Source organism: Budorcas taxicolor, chromosome 19, assembly GCF_023091745.1.
Source record: "Budorcas taxicolor isolate Tak-1 chromosome 19, Takin1.1, whole genome shotgun sequence".
Taxonomy (NCBI): Eukaryota; Metazoa; Chordata; class Mammalia; order Artiodactyla; family Bovidae; genus Budorcas; species Budorcas taxicolor.
Genome location: NC_068928.1, coordinates 42913530 through 42922373, shown reverse-complemented (window position 1 = coordinate 42922373; position 8844 = coordinate 42913530). Strand labels below are relative to the sequence as shown.

The 8844-nt window shown below is 54.2% G+C and overlaps 2 non-coding genes and 1 pseudogene across 2 annotated transcripts; 1 reads left to right on the top strand and 2 right to left on the bottom strand.

The window, feature by feature from the left end:
* The first annotated feature begins 1246 nt into the window (after positions 1–1246).
* Positions 1247–1438, top strand: LOC128065772 (U2 spliceosomal RNA). Its single transcript, XR_008201147.1, has one exon. It is a non-coding gene; the product is annotated as a U2 spliceosomal RNA (small nuclear RNA).
* Positions 1439–3474: 2036 nt separating this feature from the next.
* LOC128065446 (mitochondrial fission factor-like) lies at positions 3475–4085 on the bottom strand (annotated as a pseudogene).
* A 631-nt stretch (positions 4086–4716) lies between these two features.
* On the bottom strand, positions 4717–4907 carry LOC128065765 (U2 spliceosomal RNA). The gene has a single exon (XR_008201141.1). It is a non-coding gene; the product is annotated as a U2 spliceosomal RNA (small nuclear RNA).
* Positions 4908–8844: the final 3937 nt, after the last annotated feature.

Sequence of the window (8844 nt, the reverse complement as noted above, 5' to 3'; positions counted from 1 at the left end):
AAAGCCCAACCGAAAAAGCCAGCAGGAATAGGGAAGAGGGTCGAAGACCACCGAGAGGGAGGTTATTAATAGCTCACAGAGAGACAATCTAAAGGCTTCTCTGAAACAGGAGGGGACGCTCAACTTTATTTACCCAGGAGAGAAAACCGCATATCCGAGCTAGGCCGAGGTACCGTTCTCACCTAAGAGATCCACCCCTCGCGCTTTCCCCACCCTCCACCGAAAAAAGCGTTCCCAAGTCTGATGCCACGCGGGGTTGTTGGCGAGGCTGGGGGACGAGGCGCTGCCGGAGAACGCCTGCCCTGCTCTTCCAGTCACCGCCCCTGATCTCCCGAGCTTCAGGGCTCCGTTGCGGCGAGGGTGGCCGGGACCGCCACGGCCCCGCACCGCGCGAGGGCACAAGGGGCACCCGAGCGGCCTCCGCAGAGCGCTGTGCCCCGGGGCCGGGCGCCCTTCGCAGACCCTTCAGTCCGTGCACCCCGATTGGAGCAAATTCCGCGGGAGCGCATCACGCAGTGAGAAACGGAGCTGCCAAGTGATCGCGACGGGCAGTGTTCCATTCCAACGACTGGGCCCCAGGACCATCCCTGGTCAGGACGAATGCCCCCACCCCCACGCCCACCCCGCCGCCCCAGGGGACCCGAACTGTGGGGCAGAAGACGGGCGGGAGAACACGGACGCGAGCAGAGCGGCCGGGAGCAGGGAAGGGCGAGGGGGTGTGGTGCTGGCCGTTAGAGCCGCGGTAACCGTGACGGGTGTCGGGCACTAGCTCAGCGTGTAGGAGGCAATGGTTGCGAGTGCAGCGCGAGCCGGGGAATGAGCGACAAAAGCGAGTTCTTGATTTCTGGGGCTGGATCCGTGAGAGCTGCTTCCGTGTCAGCGCTTCCCTCGCCGTCTCCGGCAGCCGCCCCTGGGTCGCGAGGCGGGCTCCGGGCCTGGTGTGGGTTCCGGGCGCGAGGAGGCGGTCCGGAGGGCGGAGTCCGCCCGCTGTAGCCGCGCCCCCTCGGGCGGCAGAAGGCGGAGCATGCAGATTAGAAATGGCTGTTCGGCGCGGGAGTGGCGGAACAATTAAGGACATAGAACTTGTCCTTTCAAAGGTAGAGGACAAAAAGGTCTGCACAGGAGTCCGATGACAGCACTGTCGACGACGCAAAAGGAATCAGACAAGGAGGGTGGTTCAGGGCGCTCACCGTGCGTTGAATGGAGATGGAGCGAGGGCGGCTGCGGCCAGGCTGAGCCAATGGGTATCGCTTCTCGGCCTTTTGGCTAAGATCAAGTGTAGTATCTGTTCTTATCAGTTTAATATCTGATACGTCCTCTATCCGAGGGACAATATATTAAATGGATTTTTGGAGCAGGGAGTTGGAATAGGAGCTTGCTCCGTCCACTCCACGCATCGACCTGGTATTGCAGTACTTCCAGGAACGGTGCACCCCCTACGGGGAATAACCTGTGTTTTCCTAAAAGTAGAGTCTCCGTGAAGGTGAGCTGGTAGGCTTATACCTGAGTTACCCCCAAGAGCATGCTGCTGCTAAAGGCTTAATTTCCTTTCCAGTGGCGTTGCCGGTGGGGGGTTGGGCCTACGGCATGTCGCGGCTTCTCGGCCCAGGGTAGCCGGCCTCTCGCTGCGGTGGCCCCTACTGGTCGCCACGCCGTTGCAGCGGACCGATTGGGGCGGCCGGCTGTGCTCCCAAACGAAGAATCGGGCCGCTGGCCCTTACGTGGCACGGCGCACACCTGAGTCACGGGACAGCCCGGGGAAGGCCTTCTTGCCTTTCGCTTTTTTTTCTTTTTCTCTGTTTCCTGGTTTCTTTGAACATCTCCCAGGCTGTTTGTTCCCCGTTGAGTCTTTCTGGAGGAAGGTTTTTTTGCGAGGCTCAAGCAAGTGCTGACAAATGTCGCCGGGTTGAAGTGGCGTTGAGGCTTGCTTGATCCTCGGGCCGACTGGGGTCCGGGTCCTCAGTAAGCAGCAAGCCAAGCGGAGTGGTGGCGTGCGGGGGCCGGGGGGGCGTCATTCACATCTTCCACCGCTCGTGGAGTCTTCGTCACGTTGAAGAAAGAGAGGACGGCCGCCACCGCCCAGGAGATGGCGCCAGACGCAAAAGCCGAAGACAAAAAAGCGAAGGTCTGTCTGGTCCTTCGACCTGAGCCACGTCGGCCAGCTCTAGTTGAACCAGTACAGACAGAGCCGCGAAGGGCACATCCCGAAGGGGCACTAGGACCGGACCTGCCCAGCCCCGCCGAGCGAGCACCAGCCGGCCGGAGCCACGCAGCCGCTCGGATGCACGTGCTCCAAGCTCCCAGCGCGGGGTCCCGAGCCTTCGGCTTTGTCCGTGCCCAGCTCCGAGGGGAACTGATGGCAGTCACGGTGCCCAGGCAGGCCCGCGGACCAGCCACCAAGGGTGCGCGGAGGAAGAGGTCAGGGCTCCACCACACAGGAAGGCCTTGAGTAGGTCGTAGGCGGTGAAGTAGGTGGCAGTGGCCGACAGTCATCAACAAAGATGGCTGGGAGGCCATGCCACAGGGTCCCGGTGCCCTCGTGCCGCACAATCCTCACAAGGCCATCTTCGGTGACAGTGGAGCGAGTGGGGTCCAGAAAGCAGGTGGCAACAGAGGGCACCATTTGTACACAGAGGGGCTTTGGGGTTTCCCTGGTGGCTCGGCGGTAACCAAGAGTCCACCTGCATTGCAGGAGACCCAGGAGAGGCGGGCTCAATCCCTGGGCCGGGAAGATAGATCCATCCCCGGGAGGAGGGCATGGCAACCCACTCCAGTATTCTTTTTGCCTGGAGAATCCCATGGGCCGAGGAACCTGGCGGGCTACGGTCGCAAAGAGTCGGACACGGACTCAAGCGCCTTCGCCCGTCCGCAGAGGGGCTCCAGGACCCCAGTACTGTCCAGGGGGCACTTACTTCCGAGATGCTTCGGAGTCTGGAGGGGGAGGCATCAACTCACTGCGCACCAAGGGGCGCTGAGACTGCAAGCATAGTACCTTCACCACGGGAGGCGGCGGGGGGGCGGGGGGTGTTGTCATGAAGAGGAAGGTGACCACAGCCCCGGCTCCGCATGTCACCATTTGTTGGAGGGGACCGATGCCCCCAGGTTGCTTGCCCGGCCATCTTGTATAACTCCGGTTCTGGCTCTAGGCCGGCGCTGGCGCGGCGCGGCGCGGCTACCGGGGAGGGAGGGCTCACTAGGCATCAAGACCGACTCTAGCTCGTATTATTGAGAGCGGTTTTGACCGTACAGGTGGAGGGAAACTTTAGAGCGAGCGGATGCGCTTCTTGTTTTTCTCCTGCCTCAGGATCAGCCCACCCGCCCCCTCTTGTTTTTTGACAGAATATACCTTTAGTTCTGCACATACAAGCCCTTTCTCCCTCTTTTCTGGGGTGAAATACATTTTCAGGGCGTGGACTGTGAAACGGCATACATTGCAAAGATAGAAACAAAGAAGTTCGCACATTCTTTGTATTTTCAGCTGTTGAGATAGTATTTTTGAGCGTTGCGGTTATTTCCAGCGGAGAAATCAGAGCTATCAATCAGCCAGAATGCTACATGATTGAATACATACATGGCCCTTTCTCCTTTAGCACGTTCTCTGTTCTGTCACCTGAAGTTCCTTCCATGTTGTATCTCTATTGGAAATGTCATACATGGAGTCCGTTCTGACCGGCTGTTCCATTTTGGTGAACAGCCAGCGCGCTCTTTTTAGCCTGTCAGCTGCACCCATTTCCTCATTTTGAGGGGTTGGAGTCTTTCTAAACCCAGAAAATCTAGCTGTCTTTCACTTAGCGAAAGCACACGAGGTGGTATTTTTTAGTGCCAGAGGTTTGAAGGGAGTTGACTGTATAAGGTCAAGATCGGTTGGCCTTGAAAATGGAATGTCTTACTTCCTGCTACAATAATTCCCTCAGGAACACGCGCACTTCCCGTAATCACACGAGCATTTAAACCTCCTTGGAATCCTTGTTCCAGGTCAGCATTTTGGAAGTGCTTCCTTTCATTTTCCCCAGGACCCTCATTCACTAATTAATACCTTCCTTTTCATACTGAGGAATTCGACTAGCTTCCGCCATCTCAGCAGTGGGAGAAGAAAACGCTTTCTCCCTCACTAAATGTATACCAACTACTGCTTGCTTTTTTGGGGCATTACCTGTAAATCCTTTGAGTTGCTTCCAGGTGCACGTGCTGCACGTAGAGCCACTTTTGTGCCCCTGAGCCCCGCTGGAGGGGCCTGCGGGCTAAGGGCCTCAGCTGAGAGAGAGAGAGCAGAGAGAGAGAGAGAAAGCAAGCTTCTGCGGCCACACTTCGGGGTCTTACTACATACAGTCTTGGACCAAAAATGGAAACGCACATCTGCGGGAAGCGAGCAGACTCCTTAGGGGACCGCTGGCAATAGAAACACGTCGCTGCGAACGCTTACGTAAGGCCGCGTTTTTCCCGGAAGCCTGCCAGCGAAGAGTCTCCCTTCTTTCATTTCCGCAATAAAAAAACAACACAGCTGTAGCGAGCACTAAAACTTACAGCTCTAAAACCAACACAAAACAGACACGGTAAGATGAAAGGACTCCACAATGGGCCCAAGCGCACGGCGATGAAAACCCACGAAAACTAGGCGAAAAGGAGCGGGCTGAGCTTTCTCGTCTCGCTATTCTGAGACTCTTAAGGTTTTACACGCAGTCTGCTTTTGTCATACCACGATTATTTCCCCCGAGAGGGGGGTGCACCGTTCCTGGAAGTACTGCAATACCAGGTCGATGCGTGGAGTGGACGGAGCAAGCTCCTATTCCAACTCCCTGCTCCAAAAATCCATTTAATATATTGTCCTCGGATAGAGGACGTATCAGATATTAAACTGATAAGAACAGATACTACACTTGATCTTAGCCAAAAGGCCGAGAAGCGATACCACTACCCCGGCCTCGGCCGCTACCGCCCTCCCCTCACTTCCATTTAGCTCACGGTGAGCAAAGTCCGCCTCGAACGAAGGCCCGCCCTCTCCCCTAGACTGCACGATGTCCTAGTGCCACAACTTCTAAGGCGTCCATCGTTCGTCGGGTCGTTTCATTAGTTGGGCGCCTTTAGGCTTTCTGTTCTCCCACGGCACCCCCCCACCCCCCCCCCAGCAGACAGCCAAGCAATTTGCATGCTCCGCCCACACACGCGCCTTCTTCCTGCTGCGCGCGTGCGCCGTCTCGCGGTGGAACCGAAACAAGCGCGCGGCCCAAAGCTCCCGGAAACGCCCAGACCGAGAAAGACGCAAACCGTTCCAACTGGGTTTTTCTTTCCGGCATTTCTTTTTCTTCTTAAATTTTTTTTTCCCCGAACACATAGCTACGTACCCACCCACCACTCATCATCTTACTGTTATTTATTGTGTACACATACACGGATGAGTCGGCTATGTTGAAGTTCTCTGTTTACTTTCTAGATTTTAATTCGTCTTGATTTACTGTGGCTTTCTTTCCATGGGCTCTTTTCTTTTTGGCTACCCTGGCTCCTCTACGGGTCATGTGGGAACTCAGTTCCTCGAGTAGCGATAGAACCCGCGGCCTAGCTTACATTAGGAGCGCAGGGTCTTCACCACTGTACTTGCCAGAGAAGTCCCTACAGTCACTCTTTTCTATTTCCCTCAGACTCTCTCGGTATTTTTATGTGGCGTTGCTGCACAGGGAGCCGAGATATTCGCGGCACAATTTGGCTGCTCTTCCGCCAGCTGCTCGCCAGAAGGCTTCCACGTAGGCCTCCTCGGCTTGATGGGACGCTCCGGGAGAGAGAGTGGGAGGATTTCTCCCAGTCCAGATTGCTGCGGACTCCTTGCCATAAGGCCGTGCCCCATCGCAGCTGACCTGCCTTCTTGGCCGCTCAACTGCAAGCCTGCAGTGGAGAACAGGGGACACACTGACCGAGCAGCTGCTGAGGCCTCTTCTGCCTTGAGGATACCCTCTCTTCTGCCCACCCCAGCCCATCAGACTTCCTGGTTGGGCGGGGCGGGTTGGGGGAGTGTGGAAACCGCTGAGTACCGGAGGATCAGAAAGAGGGTATAGGCAAGTGGAGACCCACCTGCCAGCACCTGTGGTGAGTCTCCCGGAGTGCGCATGGAGCCCGTTTACCCTGAAAGTAAGGGAACTTCCTTCCAGTTTTGGGACTCTCCCTGCCATGTACAATTAGACAAAGCTGACTTCCCAAAATTCTGACCCTGCGAGAACCAAACTAAGCCTAGGAAAAAGCTTGAGGTAGAGCACAGTTTTTAAGTTATCAATGTCTGTGCTCTGGTGCCCTCCAGCAGCAACTACTGAGCCTTTGTGCTACAACCACTGAAGCCAGTGGGTTTAGAGCCTGTGCACAAGGAAGAGCAGTCTCCAACTGGCAGCAACTGGAGAAAGCCTGTGCGCAGAAAAGAGGACCCAGTGCAACCACAAGTAAATACATTGATAATAATAATTATCAGGAAAATATTTTAATCGGATTAAATACTTTGGATTGGATTAATTACTTAATTGGAGTAAAGATTTACTGAGCATGGCCCTACCCATCAGAACAAGACCCAGGTCCCCCCACAGTCACTCTCTCCCCTCAGGAAGCTTCCATAAGCCTCCTATCCTTATCCGTCAGAGGGCAGACAGAACGAAAACTACAATCACAGAAAACTATGCAGACTGATCGCATGGACCACAGCCTTGTCTAACTCAGTGAAACTGAGGGAGGAAAGGAACAGGCCGAGCTGACTCCATTTTGAGAAAGGAGGAAACTCCATCTTGCACTTTCAGTGAGCTTTGGACTATGTGCCTGTTAGCCATGGGGATAACATACCTGCGACTGGCATATTGAGTGTAGCACTTTCACAGCATCATCTTTGGATTTGAAATAGCTCAACTGGAATTCCATCACCTCCACTAGCTTTGTTCGTAGTGATGCTTCCTAAGGCCCACTTGACTTTGCATTTCAGAATGTCTGACTCTAGGTGAGTCATCATACCATCATGATTATCTGAGTCATAAAGATCTTTTTTGTATTGTTCTTCTGTATATTCTTGCCACCTCTTAACAAATAAATACAAATAACTGAACCCCAAAGCCAAATTCATATGAGTGCAAATGGATGAAAATTTATTACTACCTGCACTTATATGTTGGAGAAGGTATGTTATCCCCATGGCTAACAGGCACATAGTCCAAAGCTCACTGAAAGTGCAAGATGGAGTTTCCTCCTTTCTCAAAATGGAGTCAGCTCGGCCTGTTCCTTTCCTCCCTCAGTTTCACTGAGTTAGACAAGGCTGTGGTCCATGCGATCAGTCTGCATAGTTTTCTGTGATTGTAGTTTTCGTTCTGTCTGCCCTCTGACGGATAAGGATAGGAGGCTTATGGAAGCTTCCTGAGGGGAGAGAGTGACTGTGGGGGGACCTGGGTCTTGTTCTGATGGGTAGGGCCATGCTCAGTAAATCTTTACTCCAATTAAGTAATTAATCCAATCCAAAGTATTTAATCCGATTAAAATATTTTCCTGATAATTATTATTATCAATGTATTTACTTGTGGTTGCACTGGGTCCTCTTTTCTGCGCACAGGCTTTCTCCAGTTGCTGCCAGTTGGAGACTGCTCTTCCTTGTGCACAGGCTCTAAACCCACTGGCTTCAGTGGTTGTAGCACAAAGGCTCAGTAGTTGCTGCTGGAGGGCACCAGAGCACAGACATTGATAACTTAAAAACTGTGCTCTACCTCAAGCTTTTTCCTAGGCTTAGTTTGGTTCTCGCAGGGTCAGAATTTTGGGAAGTCAGCTTTGTCTAATTGTACATGGCAGGGAGAGTCCCAAAACTGGAAGGAAGTTCCCTTACTTTCAGGGTAAACGGGCTCCATGCGCACTCCGGGAGACTCACCACAGGTGCTGGCAGGTGGGTCTCCACTTGCCTATACCCTCTTTCTGATCCTCCGGTACTCAGCGGTTTCCACACTCCCCCAACCCGCCCCGCCCAACCAGGAAGTCTGATGGGCTGGGGTGGGCAGAAGAGAGGGTATCCTCAAGGCAGAAGAGGCCTCAGCAGCTGCTCGGTCAGTGTGTCCCCTGTTCTCCACTGCAGGCTTGCAGTTGAGCGGCCAAGAAGGCAGGTCAGCTGCGATGGGGCACGGCCTTATGGCAAGGAGTCCGCAGCAATCTGGACTGGGAGAAATCCTCCCACTCTCTCTCCCGGAGCGTCCCATCAAGCCGAGGAGGCCTACGTGGAAGCCTTCTGGCGAGCAGCTGGCGGAAGAGCAGCCAAATTGTGCCGCGAATATCTCGGCTCCCTGTGCAGCAACGCCACATAAAAATACCGAGAGAGTCTGAGGGAAATAGAAAAGAGTGACTGTAGGGACTTCTCTGGCAAGTACAGTGGTGAAGACCCTGCGCTCCTAATGTAAGCTAGGCCGCGGGTTCTATCGCTACTCGAGGAACTGAGTTCCCACATGACCCGTAGAGGAGCCAGGGTAGCCAAAAAGAAAAGAGCCCATGGAAAGAAAGCCACAGTAAATCAAGACGAATTAAAATCTAGAAAGTAAACAGAGAACTTCAACATAGCCGACTCATCCGTGTATGTGTACACAATAAATAACAGTAAGATGATGAGTGGTGGGTGGGTACGTAGCTATGTGTTCGGGGAAAAAAAAATTTAAGAAGAAAAAGAAATGCCGGAAAGAAAAACCCAGTTGGAACGGTTTGCGTCTTTCTCGGTCTGGGCGTTTCCGGGAGCTTTGGGCCGCGCGCTTGTTTCGGTTCCACCGCGAGACGGCGCACGCGCGCAGCAGGAAGAAGGCGCGTGTGTGGGCGGAGCATGCAAATTGCTTGGCTGTCTGCTGGGGGGGGGGTGGG